The sequence below is a fragment of the Ambystoma mexicanum genome, chromosome 3q, assembly GCF_040938575.1.
Source record: "Ambystoma mexicanum isolate Mex_15411 chromosome 3q, UKY_AmexF1_1, whole genome shotgun sequence".
In the NCBI taxonomy this organism is placed as follows: Eukaryota; Metazoa; Chordata; class Amphibia; order Caudata; family Ambystomatidae; genus Ambystoma; species Ambystoma mexicanum.
In genome coordinates this window covers 154,895,624-154,913,372 of record NC_090926.1, presented here as the reverse complement: position 1 = coordinate 154,913,372, position 17,749 = coordinate 154,895,624, and the positions used below count along the sequence as shown (strand labels likewise).

The 17,749-nt window shown below is 42.9% G+C and overlaps 1 long non-coding RNA gene across 1 annotated transcript; it reads right to left on the bottom strand.

Annotated features, from left to right (window-relative positions):
- Positions 1-290: 290 nt before the first annotated feature.
- On the bottom strand, positions 291-8,226 carry LOC138581814 (uncharacterized). The gene is made up of 2 exons (XR_011304801.1): positions 8,144-8,226; positions 291-3,032 (listed from the first exon to the last, which is right to left on the bottom strand). It is a non-coding gene; the product is annotated as an uncharacterized lncRNA (long non-coding RNA).
- Positions 8,227-17,749: the final 9,523 nt, after the last annotated feature.

Here is a 17,749-nt window from a genome sequence, read left to right as displayed (position 1 = left end):
CACTGCAGATGGGTGAGTGGTGGCGCAGTCGGACATTATTTTGGATACCTTTTGCACCACATGTTATCAGCGGCTGTATGCGTCGTGGGGGCGATGGATGAGGACAATCTGGGAAGGTTTCTACGGGATGCCTCCCTACAGACCCTATACTTAAACAATAGGGTCCATACTGCTATAGATTAAATTAACGATTAGTTCAAGTAACAAGTTATTTGACAGGGTGCACCACAAGGGTATCACTCACATTTTAGGCTGTAGCAGACTCTGAAAGCAATCAGGGTAGTCTCATGTTTGTAAAACAGTAAAAAATATTTATTTAGCAAAACAAATAGGTATGCAAATAATACATGAACAACTGAACATAAAGCAATGTGACAAACATGTAAATGCATTTGTTTGATAGTTAGAAGCTTAATAGTCAAAAAACAAGAACCCAAATATAAGTTTTTCTTCAAACTTTTAAACAGAATAAACCAAAAGAAAATACTAAAAGAAACTGGACAACAGACTGCCAATGCTGAATGGTGACCTAAACCTAAGCCAACATTCCTATTTATGGCTTGTGTTAGCCACTGCACAAGTTATTTTCAAAGAATTGACAGAATTGGAATTGTTCTATTTTTCTACGGTTTGTTGACAGGTCTGCCTACGTGTGCATGTCAAAAATTAGTGACATAAACAGTAAATTTAAATTGACATCATTAAACCACGTTTCGGCAAATGTGCCACCTGTCTGGCCAATAGTTCCATGACGTAGTTAAAGTTGCCTTCCTCAGGGCGAAATACCACACAACAAATTGACCCTGTGGGGAAGCAGACATAAACAAAGTAAATGATATGAAAGAGATGATCCCTTTCTGTTCAACTACCCAGATTGCTTAAAGAGAAAGTCAAGCGCCTAAAGGCACAAGAATTTACCAAGTAAATTAACTGTGGGTGAGGAGAGATAACCAGGCGCATAGTTGGCCGGAGAACCCGGTGCAGAGCGTCTGGGTGGGTGGAAGCGGAGTGACCCATGGCAGGACTGCATCATAAGAGAAGGGGTCACATTGGAGAAAAACACGCTCTCTAAAAAGTTAAATGAAAAAAGTTTCAGAGAAAATGGTACACAATAAATGCTGAAAATGGTGTGCTATTAAAAAGTGATTAAAAAGCTACCTGTCAAAAAATGCGTGCAGGTAACGCTGGAAAGGATGTGTTCCTAATGTAGCGTTCCGCGGTGCACCTGGGATGAGTCCTAGGGCCCGTGGTTAGCATCAAGAGTTGACCTAAAAATAATCAAATGTGTAGAAATATGCATGATTTTGAACATTTGAAAGCACGTAGGTGCTTCGTATCCCAGTGAAAATTAGCATGCGCCTACCTTGGAGGGTGAAGATGGACCCAGCTAAGAATTAGAGACAGCCATTTCCACAGCCCCCTCTGGTCCCGAATGGGATCACATCAACTGGGTTGGGGACCAGTGTCACACCTCAGTCTGGGCCAGTCTGTAAAGTTCTTGGTTTAGGGGAGTCTGGATTCCAGGATGTGAGGGGATATGAGCCATGATTAAGTAGAGTCCAGGGGTCTGGCAACACTTAGATATGAGGTGCCAGAATCGTTTGCAGATGACAATTAGTGCAAGTAACCCCCCAACAAAATACAGGACATATGAAAGCGGTTTTCCCCAGAAGGAGCTGAACCAGTCTTTTATTCCACCCAGAAAGTCCTTGGATGTTTCTTTGGGGGTGGTGCCATGGAAGGGGATGTGTGCGATATGGTCAAAGATTTCATGTGAGGAGTCTGGAACAAACACACAACACTCTAATCCAATAAGTGCAAACACTGTGCCATGGGAAACCAATATCATGTTGAAGGCCACGCGGCTTTGGAGGGACAGTTTTCTGAACTCCCTCTGCTCAGCAGCCAATGTTTCCAGTGAGACAGCAGTTTCATTCACCAGCACCGCCAGAATTGCTTACACCCTATATACAGCCCAACCTACTCTCATCACACCCATCTGTGGTACTAATGCAGTGCCATACAGCTGTGCATCGGTAAGAGGAGTGTAGTTGTTCACTATGTCATGGGCTTGCTGTAGGTCATGGGCATTTTGCATTTTTCTGGGAGGTCTTTCTTTTGTGACCCTAATGGCCAGCACCACTTAAAGTGCAACTGCCGCTTCAGAGTTGAGGCAGCTGCTTGTAGGCATTGCTGCCACAGATCCAGAAGAATTCTTCAGTAGCCAACCAGACATATGTTGGCTGGCAGTCAGGCAAGGGTAGCTTCCATACCCGGCAGGCAATGTAAGGTAGGAGGCACGGCTGTATTGTTGAAAAGTTAATTGGGGCATTCTCACAGGGAGAGGATGTTCGGTTAGCTGGGATTTCAGGGAAGTCCATGTTAGATTGTGTCTGTATCTTCACAACCAGGGGGCGCTTGTGCAACCAGAGTATCATGGACTGCCTCTGGTGGTGGTGCCCACATCTTCTGCCCCTTCTTCACTTTCCCACTTGAAGCACACAGGAAAGTTGGCCTTTTACAGCACAGTTAGAGACGCTTTTTGTAGATGTTCCCTGGGCTTCCCGAGATGGTGGAGGAATAGATTGGAGATGCTGGTAGGTACGGCTTGGGGTGGGAACTCTGCACCCTGATGGAGAGGCATTTGGGCACAGTCCCAGTAGTTGGTCTGATTGAGTTTGCCTGTCTGCCAAATGGTATGGCTCTGCAGGCATGAGTTCTTTTGGTAGTCCGTTAATGCAGGAGGGAGGAGCAGAGCCAGCATGATTAACTGGCCAATGGCAGACATTGCAGATTGGCTTTGGGGGCCTGCGAGGAGCAAGAACAACAAGTTGGTGCAGAGCATGTGTAGATGAGTCAGAGTCTCTCTGTCCTATAAGTCCTTCGGGGAGCAGATGAAGAGCTCTTCTTGATCCAGCAGAAAGCAGAGGTCTCACAAGAAAGTAAGCTTGAAAATAAATCACAAAGCTGCTATATAAAGATTGGATGATGGCATAGTGCAATGACGAAAGATGAAAGGCAAGGCTGGCACACTGGAAAAAAATGAAAAATAAATACACTTGAACTTCAAACATGTATTAAAAATATTTACATTTTCAAATGTCTATATTCAAATAAAAAATGTGTTTTCAAAAAGATACAGCTAAAACCAACCAATTAAAAAATGCTTACATCCCCCAAAATGTCATTCAAAACTAAAATTAAATTCATCCCAAAATTATAAAACTATTTTAAAATATTAAAGCTAAAATTAAAATAAAATTAAACAATCAAAATTTTTAATGTTTTTAAATATTACAATCAGAATTCCAAACTTAAAATTCTTAACCTAAAATTGAAAATTAAAAATAACATTTATTTTAAAAAGAGGGTGATGCTAAGAAATCACACTTCCAAAAATGTAAAAATTAAAATATAGTTGGTCAGACCATGCTGTCTTCCAAGGAAAGGTCACTTCCCCAGACCAGAGAAGAGAGACTGTTCCCATGCCAGCAGGGCTTCAGAATGCGGTTGAGGGCAGAATTTAGAGAAAATAGATATGTTAGGTTCTGGGATAATTCCTTTGCCTCAGGTTATAGCGGGGCTCCACTAGGTCGAGTTCCTGACACTTCAGGGCTGGGTGGGGTGGAGGACAGGGTCCCAGGTTTGTAGTAGGCAGCACTGGGGGGTTCTACTTCAAGAGCAGGAGGGGGCTTCACCTTCTTGGCATGGGTGGCATGAACATAGGACTTTATACCGTGCAGCTTCAGTGGTGTGTCTGTGGTCATAATGACAGTAAAGTGTCCTTTCCACCTGAGTTGTAAGCTATTTTCACGGGCAAAGTCCTTGAGCATCACTAGGTCTCCCTCCTATATTGAATGTAGTTTTTGCTGGCCTGGCACGGGTTGTGCTTCACTGACCTGGTGGAATATCTGTCTCATGAAATAAGGTGTTTGAAATAAGCAAGAAATGAATCATCAGTTAGTGCCAATGGCAACCTGTTCACAGAGGGAGGGGTTGCAGCCAGCAGGGGCATTGGTCTTGCCATCAGGATCTCAAATGAAGAGAATCCAGCAAAGCGGATTGGCATACCTCTCATGTACATGAGGGCAAGGGGCAACACATCTGGCCAGCTCAGTCCTGTCTGCGTGCACACCTTTGCCAGCTTTTTCTTGAGCTCCCCATTTTTCCTTTCCATTTTTCCCGAGCTCTGTGGCCTGTATGCTACATGCAACTTCTGGTTAATCCCTAGTGCCTCAAATATGTAAATCATCGCCTGATTGGCAAAATGTGGGCCTCTGTCACTAGAAAGAACAGAGGCCACTTCCCACCTTGTACACATTTCCCTAACTAATCTTCGGACCACTGTGATAGCGTCATCCCGGATACATGGGAAGGTCTCCACATATCCAATGAACATGTCAATGATGACCAGAACATACCTGGACTTAGCCACTGGTGACAGTGTTATAAAATCCATTTGGATCTAATGTCAGGTTCCAACAGAAGGCTGGTGAGCAGAGGCAGTAGAAACCTTCACTGACTTACCAATGTTATGAAGATGGCAGATGTGACACTACTGAGAAAAGCATTTCACTCTCCCTCCCACCCCAGGGGTGAACCAGGTACTCATTATACAGCTAGTGATGGCATCACTACCCACGTGTGTGGTGTTGTGTGCCAGTCCAATCAGGTATTCCAGGGCAAAGTTTGGAGCCACAGGTTTCCCTTCCGGGTAGTGCCACTGTCCTGATTCATCCCTTGCGCACCCTATCCTTCTAAGTTCCTCTAGCTCTTGTGTCGCTAGGGTAGCCTGCAGTGTGTGAAGCAATGTTGTCCGTTCTGCTGCAGGATCCTGTACTTGCAAGTTGGGGAGTATGACAGATGTATCTTGTATCCTTTATGGAGTGCTTTGGGCAGCCCGTTTAGCTCTCGTCTGCCAAGTTGTTACCTGTTGCCTTCCAGGATGTTCCAGTCTGGTGCGCTGTACAGTGCATGATTGAGATCGTGTGAGGCAGGAGCAAAACATCGAAAAGAGCAGCAACATGGAAAGCATTCCTTATTGGTGTCCCAGCCGAAGTGAGATATCCTCTTTCCCGCCAGATCATGCCAAAATCATTTAGGCACATGCCTAGTGATTACCTACTGTCAGTCAAGATATTAACTTGCTTCTCTGACATCAGTCAATAGGTTCTAGAGAACATATCTCCTCCTTGTTCTGCTACTTGGGCAGAACTAGGAGGAGATATGTTCTCTGCTTCAAGGACATTGAACATGTTGTTCACTTCATCCCAGGACACAATGACATATATGAGCGCCCCATCAGACATTCTCTGTTGGGTGAACCTGTCCACAAATAGTGTATGGGCACCAGGGATTGGAGTGTCTGACAGGTTAGGGCGGACGGTAACCTGCTGGTGTACTACCTGGAGGCGGTCATGCTCCATGAGGTACTCATTACACGCTAGCACAATGGAGGCGATGATGAAATCAGGAGCCCTCTCTACAGTGCTGTTGAAAGGGCCTCCTCATATCTCAGTTTCTGCGGGATGGAGAAAGATGGTGGGTCCTGCTATGTGTCAAGAGAGCATGAACTGAGTGGGGTACCCTAATAAGAAGCACACTGTCCAGGACAATATTTTTGCTCTTCTGAACCAGAGACACCAAGCTTGCAACTTCATGCAATCAAGAGGGTAGGGCAGCAGTGACAGGGTCAAGCGGAGTGCTGTAGTAGGCCAGAGGAAATAGTGCACTAAAATGATCTTGAAGTAGCACCACTGGAGTTATTCCTTTCCTCTCATGACAGTAAAGGATGAAGCGTTTGTCTAATCAGGCAGTCCCAATGCATGTGCACTGCATAGGGCTGCTTTGACTTGTACAAAGGCTTCCCTCTGCTCAGGGGTCCCAGGCACCGGTCTAGCTGATCTGACAGGATGGCCTCCTGCAGTGGTCTTACTAAGATGACATAATCACAGATCCATTGACAGCAGTATGCTACTACACATACCAAGGAGCGCAGGTCACTCTGAGTCACTGGGGGAGGTAGCATCCCTTGCTGATAATATGCGCAAGATATTTCACCTCAGTTTTGCAGAACTGCATCTTCACCTTTGATAACTTGTGGCCACTGCTAGCCAGCTCAGTGAGCAGATGACCTGTGTCAAGAGTGTACTTCTGTCGTAGAGAAGATTAGCAGATCATCCACATAGATTAAAAGCTCAATGGAGCTGGCCAGCACTTTCTCTGAGAGGTCCTGGTTGAGAATTTGGGAGAAAACTGCAGTGGCATGGATATACCCCATTGCCATTCTTTTCCAAATCATCTGGATGCCCTTTGTTCTGGGTGGTCCAACCACCCTATCCTCTGGGCCTTGGCATTTCAGTGGATCAGGGAAAGACACTGGAGCAAGCAGGACACTCAGGCAGGTTGCAAGAAGTCATCAGGTTTTATTTCCAACAGGTGATACACAGGATACATCATCAGAAACACCTGTGGACTCTGCTACAATTCTGAATAAACTCTGCCTTTTATACACTTCTTGGTTGGCTCAGTGCCCTATTTGTGATGCAGAACACTATCATTGGTTCAGGCACTCCAAGACAAGCCCGTTCCTCCTCTAGGGATGGCTGACTGAGCTGCCAATTCACAAAAGCTCCCATGTCATTCTTATATCGGCAACTGATTAAAGTTTTGTGTGCTGTACATGACCTTTAAAACTGGGACATTACTGATGTTAGTTCTGAGACAGTTTTAGCAACAGCATCATGGTTCCCTGTCCTAGAGGCCCAAATATGGGCATCAGCTGTATCCTCTCTGCTAATTAAACCAGCTGAATGCATCACCCACTATCTTCCCTTGACTGTTACACCGCTCCGACGGCTCATCACTGTCAAAATTAGAGATAGGAATCCAGACATCATGTCTTTGGCTACTGAACTCTCATTGAATTAGCATGAGGTAATTCTTTCTTCATTTCAGCATGGTTCTACAGTAATTCACTTATATATATGCCCCAGGATCCATTTTAAGGTTGCCTGAACCTGTCTCAAACTCAAAATGGCCGTCCTCATTACAAAATGCCTGACCTATCACAAAATGGTTGATCACCCTACTTCTGGTCATATTTTGATACCTGATCCAATTTGAGTCTAGTTTTTTTAGTAATATATACTTAGCATGTACTACTTAACAAGCCTTCCATCACTCAAAATATTCTTACCTCATAAACATGAATCGTTCTTTAAAAGCACTTCTCTGTAAGGCACTACAATTCTAGTTTCTGCAACATTTTGAGTCATTGATCATCCCACCAAGTTATCTACGTTCGGTTTGAGGGGGAGTGGGTCTATCTCCACTGCATTCAGTTTGAGGGGAGGGGATAGTCATTCCTTTACACTACACCCTCTGTTCAGTATTTAGTCATCTACTTAATACTTACAACTATACCCATGACCACCCTCCTCAATTTTCAATGTACCTACACATCTCTGACCTAATCACCTTTTTATATAAACAATTTACTTCAATCTAAGAGGTCTTCTAACACATTTCTACGTCAGTACCAACACATTATACTCTCCTAGTCTAAACATGTATGTGTCCCTAAAACTACTTTTATTTTATTTTATTTAAGCCCTACCTCCATTCCTCAGATTTACTTTAGACTAACTATATGTCTCAGATAATTTTACAGCCACTACGAGACTCAAGAGTTTAGTCAAGCTTTGAGGTAACCCAATAGCCCATCGTCTGCACATATTTTGTCCATGTCGTGGCTCATGTTCCACATCCTTTCTGCAACTCCCACCCCACGACATTCTTCATGGTTCCCATTCTCTTGCCCATGCATATTTTCAGTATTTATAACATGTATGTATTCTTCTCATCAATACATTTTCCAAGTCGACCCCTTTTTGCATCCCATAAATATAAAAATGGTTACCCATCTTCAAGTTGACTTCTGTTTTCTGCATTTGTCTGAAGTGGCCATGCTTTCATCTATTTTCTACTCTCTTCACACCTGATTGCACCTATCTTGGGAACAATGGCTACACACTTGAAGACACTGTGTCTCTATCTACCTTTTTTTCTGTTACTCACCTGGATCACTTTTAGTAATGATCAACTGCGTGTCCACACCCTTCCGGTGTGAACCAGCACTTACCTCTTTTTTCTTTTCTCCCTAATTAAGGCCATGCAGACATTCCTCCTGTGTTCACGCAAGGTCCACGATTTTCATCTGTAACATAAACCAAATAGTTACAGGCACTCAAAAAAGTGTTATTTACATACCCTTGTATATAGTTGTTCTGGCTATTGATAGACAATTAGGTTTAGATAGGTATGGTTTTATTGCGTTTATGAGTTTTGAAGTGTGCGCTGAGGCAGAGGTAATGGCGCTGACCTGCTTGTTCATGGATAGCGTAGAGTTTATGTAGACCCTTAGGGTCTTCACGGATGTGGAGACCGGGGTGATCTTTTTATCAATGGTGATTTGAAGTACAGTTTGTCGAGTTTGGCTAAAGTTGTTTTTTGACCTAGTATGATGATTTCGGTCTTCTCCCCATTGAGGTAGAGGCCATTGGTCGCCATCCATGCCCTATCTAGCTATATCAACATTTATGATGTTGCTTGACCTAAACCTTTTTATGTGAACCATTACTGTCCTTCATGATCCATTTTTATTATTCACTCCTTAATAATTTGCCATGTTTCCTTACTCTATGGCTGTCTCTAATTTCATGGAGGTCATCTGTCCCCCCTCTTTGCTCGTAAATATCTGTGGCCTAAGACTAAATTCATCATATACTCTCACCACTTTTCCACTAAATCACACAATTATCTACAACACTGCGCTTTTGCCACAACAATAAAAACCTTTAGTCTCTACCAAAACAATCTCATCGGCTTTTAGTCTCTACCAGAACAATCTCATCGGCCTTCTGCCTTGTTCATGCCCCTATAAATATACCCATATTCAAATGGTGCATTTCCCAGAACAAAACAAAACATGCTTTTCTTTGATTACCTAAACAACATCATCATGCTTATGCTTTGTCATCCAATCCTTTCTTCAACCACTGACAGGTACCTATTTCGCATACACAAATAATTTGTCATAACACACTCTCCTCCCAATACTGTTAATTTCTCACCAAACAAAAACTGCATTTATAGTCTTTACAAATCATCCTCAGCCTTCTACTATTTATTCACCACCTTTTTGTCTTTGCTCCATGGACACACAGTCCCAATGTCTACCACAAGATCAAAATGTATTATCTTTTTGCCATATTAGTTCTTGGCACCTTTAAACCCTAGTGCAACTAACAATTCTGAATTCATCAAGCCACTCCTGTGAGGCTGTCCTACTGTGGATGCATGCATACTCTTGTCTTTATAAAAACGTTTCTCTCTTTTAAAACCAAACACTTTCATTCCTGCGTGTCACTATTCTGTGTTTGCATATTGCTAAATCTGCATGTGGGCTTATTTGTACTTGACCTCTGCAGTAAATTCATTTTGCATACGGTGCACTTTACTTATACAAAATGCAACGTGTTCTACTTTATTCAAACTGAACAATTCCTTGCACTCATTGCAGCGTGGTTCTTTTTTATTGACATACTCAAAACGTGTAGCTATCCTATCACCCTACTGTAATGACTACTGGGAGTTGTAGTGCTCGCTCCCACTGGTCTATTCAATAACGCTGCATGCTGCACAGGAGTGCCGCCCACTCGGGGGTTACCGCTCCTTTTCCAATGTGCTAGTTTTGTGTGTACTGCCGACGGCACATGGGCGGGATCACTGTACACCATTACTTCCGGGTCTACAAGATTTCCCTGGCACGACAATCAGCGCCACTAATTCAGCAGCCTGTGACGAAAAGCGAGACGGTAGGCATGCATTTTGTCAGTACCTCAAACATCTCCATTAGTCGTGTGCTTTACCCCAGCTGCACCCGGATCTCTAAGTCTATAACCCTGATTGATTTTTAAAGAAGCGTAAAAAAAAAATAATCTCCCCCACTGCCACTATCTCTTCCTTTACCCTCGAGGATTCATCATAAAATGTCTTAAAATGCAAACAACCATGAGATTGCTCAGTTTCTGCTAGTGGTTTCCGCTGTACCCATGGCAGAATTCTCTTTTCTATGTCTGTCTATTTGATCGCCAGTTTTAACACAAACCCCTCATAGGCAGTAGCCCTTGGAGACACCAACATACCCTAAGATTTTCTTAAACAGAAAAACTCCTGCATGTTCAATAATTGACATCACAAAATCATCTAATCACCGTACTGTCAGCACTCATAATGGCATACTCAACAGCTGTCATTTTTAGTCGCAAGGGGAGTGATCCCTTATTACTGGGTCTAAAAATCCCCCTGTAGTGCGTATGAGGCCACCCTAATATGAGACTCTGCATGTGCATATTTATTATATCAATTCCATTTGCATATGGCAAAAAGGACATTTCCTCAGTATAGTTTGAGCATCCTTGAACCAGAGTCTACTCAGTATTCCTTCCCTCATTCATCAAAGCCCCTCCTTTATTTGTGAGCTGTACACTGTGGGTTGTGCTGTCCCCCCCCTTGAGAATTTTCCATTCTGCACAAATCCTTGCTTCTACACATGCATGCACAGTATTCTGACATACTGCATATTCAACATACATGAGGTCTCCTAACTTGCCCCTCCCTTATGCTTTGACTATTCTCCTGAGTGCTTTAAAATCCACCTTGGTTACTCTGAATGCTTCCCTAATTATTCTGAAAACCTCTTCCTCGCAGAGCAGACCCATTAAAACTCTGGTCAAACTGCCTTTGGTTATTCACCTGTGGCATATTTGCAATCTGCTGTGAATTCGATCCATCTACACTCATCAACATTGCCCCTTCAATGGCAGACTTAGATAGTTTTTTCTGCACCAATTTTGCCTCCTCGCCTTTCCGGGCATCGTCTTTTTTGTGATTCTTTTCTTAGAAGAATCTGCACTAATGCATGATGGTCAACTGCATCTCTGACCATGGCCTTGCTTTCAAGTCCACTAATTACTTAAGCTGCACCAGCACGAGCTCTGACAGCCTTTGGCATTTTGATAGCTCTCCCATCTGGCATGTCTGGATACACACTATAAGCGCATTCCAGACTACCATCCTACTATTGTTTAAACAGCGCTCCATAATGAGCGATGATGCTCAAATGTCCTACCTTTGACCAACTGCCATCGACTTTGTCCCCAAGAATAACAGCTAGAAGACTTTTACTGTCTTTTGTAGCTAATGTGCCTCTTTCCGACACTTTTTTAATTTATTTTTTTTCTTTCAAAAGGGACTAACTATTGTCTATGTCAACTTCCAATTTAACTAAAAAATAAAAACCATTTTGTGTACTCACTAGTGTGTGCTTTCAAATGTGCGTGAATGTCTTTTTTCTCATGTTAGTGCAACTATATGCATACCTTCTCATGTGCATGCTTTCATACTTCATGTTATTTGCAGTGCACTTTTCCCAATCATTGCGCACATGAAAAACCCATGTCATTTAAAATCACCTGTGATACATAACACCAAAATAGCCTATTCATTATTGCTCATGACGTATTTATCAAAACGCATCCATTATCAGCTTGTTTTTAGAATAATCAAAACACTCTTCTCATGCTTGGGACACAGCCCACATACTTTCTAAAAAGGTGTTACAAAAATATAAATCAACCCAAACATCTTCAGCTCTCTAATTTTAAAACATCAATCTTTTCAACATCTCAGTCCCTTTAAAAAGTTAGCTTGCTCCGTCGTTAAACAAAGGACCTTCCTGACATCTGCTTCTGCCCCACTGCTGCACACACAACACATTCCAATACAAAGACCATACACTGCAGACATAGCTCATCTCATTTTAACTGCATAGCTCGCTTTAGTGTGGGCCTTATCTTAGCCAACTGTCAAGCTACATAGTTTCAACAATAAATCTCCTTTGGTCTACACTGGAGCACCCTGCATAATTACAGCTCCTTGCCCTGAAATGACTCAGTTCAAAAGAGAGAAAACCTCAGTCATTTTTCATCTCATGTCAGTCTTATTTTCTGCTAGCTTCTCATCAAAATGGACTCGGTTTTTCACTGTATTTAAATAGATTGACTTGTCTAGTTTTAGTAAATACAGGAATTAACTCTGTAGGTACCGCACTTTGATTTCTATGGAGGTTTAAAGAGAAGCACATTCTCCCATTTTAAAAAAAATGTATTTCACAAAATATCATTTTTATCAACATTAAAACAATGCAAACCTGTTTACTTCGACACATAGAATATATTTATCCCATTTGTTTTAATAATTGACCACTTTTAATTCTTGGCTTGATGCCAACTTTTTCTAAATCACCTAAAAAATGCATTTTCTTTCTCTTAAGTCATAAACAAAATGTACAGTGCACACTTGGGACATACAACACAATGTATAAAACAAAAGAGACAAAAACAAACAACAACAAAAAACAGACTTGACTGGTCACATGTATTTTCTACGATCTTCTTCTTAAGACTCGTCTTGCCCTCTAAAAATACTTCGATTGAAGTGCAAGTTACCCCTTTGGAACCGTCTTTAAACGGGACCGCCTCCTAATGTTCCGCTATGGGACTCTCGGTTCATAATTCTTCTGTTATGCTGTAAAAAACACAGGGCAGGGCGTATTCTCTTATCGTGGCCACTCCCATGATTATATATTTTCTCGGTCACACTCAAGTCAATATTTCATTAATTCAATTGCTTGGCCTCTCTCAAGTCAATTGCTCAATATATATACACTGCTCATTTCCTTAAGCTATTTTATCCCATTTTCCTGTTACACCCTAAACAAAAAAAAACATTGATTATTTTTCCCCAAAAGATCCTACCGGGGCATCCCCCGTAGGTGATAATCTTGTTTCTGAAAGCTGTGCAAACATTAACTCAGAACACTTTTTTCTTCTAAGAGTGGTTTCTCCAAGTGATTAGTTTTTTCTTGAAAAAATTGCTTCTCCCAAACATGAATTTTTAAATAATTAATGAAAATGTTTTGAAGACCCTCGAATTTTTACTCAATTCTACATTTTTTGGAAGTTTTCCAAAAAAGGACTCTGAAATAATTATTCTTGGAAATTTTCCAAAAATAAATAGTCCCTTTCTCTGGCCTAATGCCAAGGTCCTCTGCCATGCTTACTGGGGTGTGAGCATCTGCAGTTTGCCCCACCTATCCCCTCTCCCAGATCCCCGTAGCATAGCTTACCAATATCACCAGGATAGTTGGGCTTGAAGAGATGTCATCTTAAGCCTCCTGGCTGGCTCGTCAAATGTTCTAGATGGTCCAACCACCTGGGATCAGGCAGAGACACTGGAGCAAGAAGGTTGCAAGGTTGCAAGAAGTCATCAGGTTTTATTTCCAACAGGCGATACACAGGATACATCATCAGAAACACCCCTGGACTCTGCTACAATTCTGAATAAACTCTGCCTTTTATACACTTCTTGGTTGTCTCAGTTCCCTATTTGTGATGCAGAACACTCCCGTTGGTTCAGGCGCTCCAAGACAAGCCCCTTCGTCCTCTAGGGTTGGCTGACTGAGCTGCCAATTCACAAAATCTCCCATGTCATTCTTACATCTGCAACTGATTAAAATTATGTGTGCTGCACATGACCTTTAAAACTGGGACATTACTGATGTTAGTTCTGAGACGGTTTTAGCAACAGCATCATGGTTTCCTGTCCCAGAGGCCCAAATATGGGCATCAGCTGTATCCTCTCTGCTAATTAAACCAGCTGAATGCATCACCCACTATCTTCCTTTGACTGTTACTCCGCTCCCATGGCTCGTCACTGTCAAGATTAGAGATAGGAGTCCAGAAATCAAGTCCTTGGCTACTGAACTCTCATTGAACTACCGTAAGCTAATTCTTTCTTCATTTCAGCATGTTCTACAGAAATTCACTTATATATATGCTTTAGTATCAATTTTAAGGTGCCTGACCTTGTCTCAAACTCAAAATGGCCGTCTTCATTACAAAATGCTTGACCTATCACAAAATGGTGGATCGCCCTACTTCTGGTCATATTTTGATAACTGGTCCGATTCGAGTCTAGTTTTGTAGTAATATATACGTCGTATGTACTACTTAACAAGCCTTCCATCACTCAAAACATTCTAACCTCAGAAACATGAATCGTTCTTTAAAAGTGCTTCTCTGCAAGGCACTCCAATTCTAGTTTCTGCAACATTTTGAGTCATTGATCACCCCACCAAGTTATCAACGTTCGGTTTGAGGGGGAGTGGGTCTATCTCCACCACATCCAGTTTGAGGGGGAGCGGATAGTCATTCATTTACACCTTACAGGAAAAGCAAAACAGATTCCACGAGTCCGGATGCAGAAGGACACTGAAGAAGGCACTGCAAAGATCAATGACACTGAAGTGGGAAGCAGTCACAGTGTGTGGCAGGATTTGGGGTGCAACCAGGCAATAGGTGTTACAATTGGGCTTTTGTACTGCCACGATAGCGGTATTGGCAGGGGACCGGCCACAGCCAGGATGTCCTGTCTTACAAAGGCATTAATAACAGGGATCAGCATCTGGCTTCGTAGGGTACTGGGCAATCTGGGACAGGGAGGACCCAAGGATCACCTGAACATACAGGGACTGGGCAGATTTCATTAGCCCTGCTTCCATGCTCTGGATGGCCCACAGGGTGTCTGGCACTGCTGCCAGTTTATGCTCATCGACCTCTGTCAGAACCATGACAGAGAATGAAGGGCAGACATTTCTGAATCCCTCAGTTCATGCTCTGGTTTTGCAGATCTCAATTAAGAACTATAGTGTGGTGCTAGCATTGCATAGAGCAGTGCAATCTATGGAATGTACAGCTCCGGTGGAACCCTGGCAGTTAGGCATTCAGGATTGGAGTCACAGCCAGAAGGTTGTCAGTACCTGCTCTCTCTCCTTCTTTCTAACATGATACCCAGTAACTCAATAAAGCACTTCCACTTTTATACTTACCGGCTCCTGCGTCTTCCTTGAGTCCTTCCTGTGCCTCCTGCTGGCACTTGACACAAAACATTCCCGATGAGTTGGCAGAGTTTGCAGAACCCTTGTTGTAGTTGGCCTTCCATAATGAGATGCAGTCCTGCCATGATGAAATCAGGAGCTGGCTGTGGTGATATGTTACAGACAAAGTTGGTCCATGAGTAGGAGCAGCATGGCAGGCACACTAAAGTCTATCTTGGCCCAGAGGTTACTGTCCATGCTGGGCGGTGCACCAGAGAAAAGGAGCCCCAGGAGCACTTGGCAAGTCAGTGCTGATTATCCTGATGCAGCGTGGCCCTGGTGCACATGTCGGTGCCCGGCCAAAACGCTGTTATGGCAGTGAGAGTGCTGCTTCTTGGGACATGTAGTCCCCTTTGAAGCCCTGGCCGTTGGGGCATTGCTGGACCTGAGTGCTGGAAGGAAAATGGAGGAAATAATGATGATAAATGCTTGCTTTCTTTGCAAGCGCTGTGTGCTCCAGGTGTGCTTATCTTGAATAAGAGCGAGTGCAGGTGTGCTTCACAGAGACCGTTGGTGAAGTGCACAGCCATCGGGCTTTCACGTCTTGTGAGAGGAAAGTACTTGTAGAAACATGGCCTAGGTGCTGACGTGTGCGTGAGCAGAAGGTTTGCTCTCTGCTCACTCTTCGTATGGATTGGAGGTGTCCATAGTCCGAGGAAGTGGGAAGGCTGTTTGCAAGTGTCTCAGCCTTTTTTACCTCTGCCATTTAGTGGAATAAAAAACATGTGCATTATGAGAATGTTTTTTAATTAATTGTAAGCACTTTGCATAGTAGTGTGTTTTTACATTGCCATCACCCCACAAGTTCATAAACCTCACAGCCCCACCCTACCTCTCGCTGAGAGTAAGCAGAACCTGCGCCTCCAGACCCACTAGAACACCCTACTCCAACATACTCGCAGTTCCAAGAGTCAAACGAGCCAGAGGAGGAGGGGCAAGCTTCCCATTCATTGCCGTTAGGCAATGGAACTCACTTCTGCTCACCCTAAGAGCAGAACCTTCACACCTTGCTTTTCGAAAAGCACTCAAAACATGGCTGGTTGTCTGAACCCGTACTCTGTAATCTTCCAATTTGCAAGCATGCACTGTAAGATCCATGTAACTAAGTTGCTATCTCTGTAACAACGCCTCGGTGCCCCCAGGCTACATGTGCACGCTATGAATGTAAAAAATGTATAAAATAAATAAAAATTGTTAGTGGATATTAAATGTTGGCATATGTGAAGTTTAGAATGCTAAGGTGGTGTTAGTGCAACATGAGGTTTAATGTTAGCACATATTTTGTTGGCATATTTAGTTTTCCTCTGCCATGGGCAGTTGTTTCATTCCCTTATACAGGTGTATCTGCATTGAGCAGGGGTATGATTTTCTATCTGCTTAAATATATTTTCTATATAACACTTTTAATGTTTTCATGCAGTCCTGTGCTAAATTGGAAATAAGTGGCTGCTGGGATTTAAATGGAAAAGTAATGGAAAGTATATGAATATATTTATTAATATATGTTGTGTACAAACACATATACAATGCGTGAGGAGTTAGAAATGAGAGTTGCACACAAGTTTGCCATGGTTTTGGTTAAAGACTTTTACTGAAAATAAACAGTGTTGGAAAAAGGCCTCTCTGGCCCTGTTCTAGAGGAATTTCCCTCCCTAATCCAAAACTAAGTTTCTGTTTGTGTCAGGATGTCAAAACCAAACTGTCCTGTGTGCAATGTTCTATTCTGATCCTCACACTACAAACGTAACTCTAAGATGAAAAAGGGAAGTGTCTTTAACCTTCAGTGGTTTGGAAAAAGGGTTCATGGAGGTTAAATGACTTAAACAAAGTTTATTCAAGTGTAAAGTTCTTGGTTCCAGAGGGTAGCTCCCTTCCCCTGGATTCTTCTTTACTCTTTGAGGTTATCATTAACATTCACTCCACACACGTGTGACAGCCTGGTATATTCCCCTGCCAGGACTTCTATTTATTTGAGTTCATCGCCCGCTTCCAATGTTGCATGTAGTTTTCGATGATGTATCTTCCTGATATGTTATCTGCTTTCTGCTTTCTTTGTATTAATGTATTAACACTGTGTACACTTACACATAGTAAGGGGTGTATTTTTTACTCAAATTCCCCTCTTTGAAGATTTCCATCTCTTTTCTCTTTCCCATTTAAGTAACTTTCAATTGTTCACACTCAGCGTGTTCGCCGATATGGCACGGTATCCCAGTTGCTTTTCGGAGGACTCGCCAGTTTCTGTAGGCATTGGTATCTTTTCTCTCTGTCGGCTGTGTAAGGGGTCCCATCTGCTTTCCTTTTGCTGCCTTTTCTTCACCCGCTGGTCCTCGGCGGCTTCCTCTTGACACGCCTGCTATTTTCTCAGCTCTGGAAAGTGAAATGCTGTTCTCCTGCACCTGTGAATGCCCATGAGTTCTTCTCTGGCTCCTGGCATTCTCGCAGTGACCCTTGGTTCAGCAGTTACTTCATCCTCCTTGACTCCACCACGTACGTCTTGGCTTCTCGACTCCCTTCTTCTCGTGGACAGGTGAAGCCCTCTCGCGCCAGTCGCCACAACCGCTACCTTCCATTTCCTGTTTGGGCTGCTTAAATTTCTCGGGCACAGTTGAGCGTTAGAAAACACTAGAGTGCTCGCTAGGTTTGCAGTCTTTTTTGCTCCACATTGCTCGATCCTTCTTCTTCTTC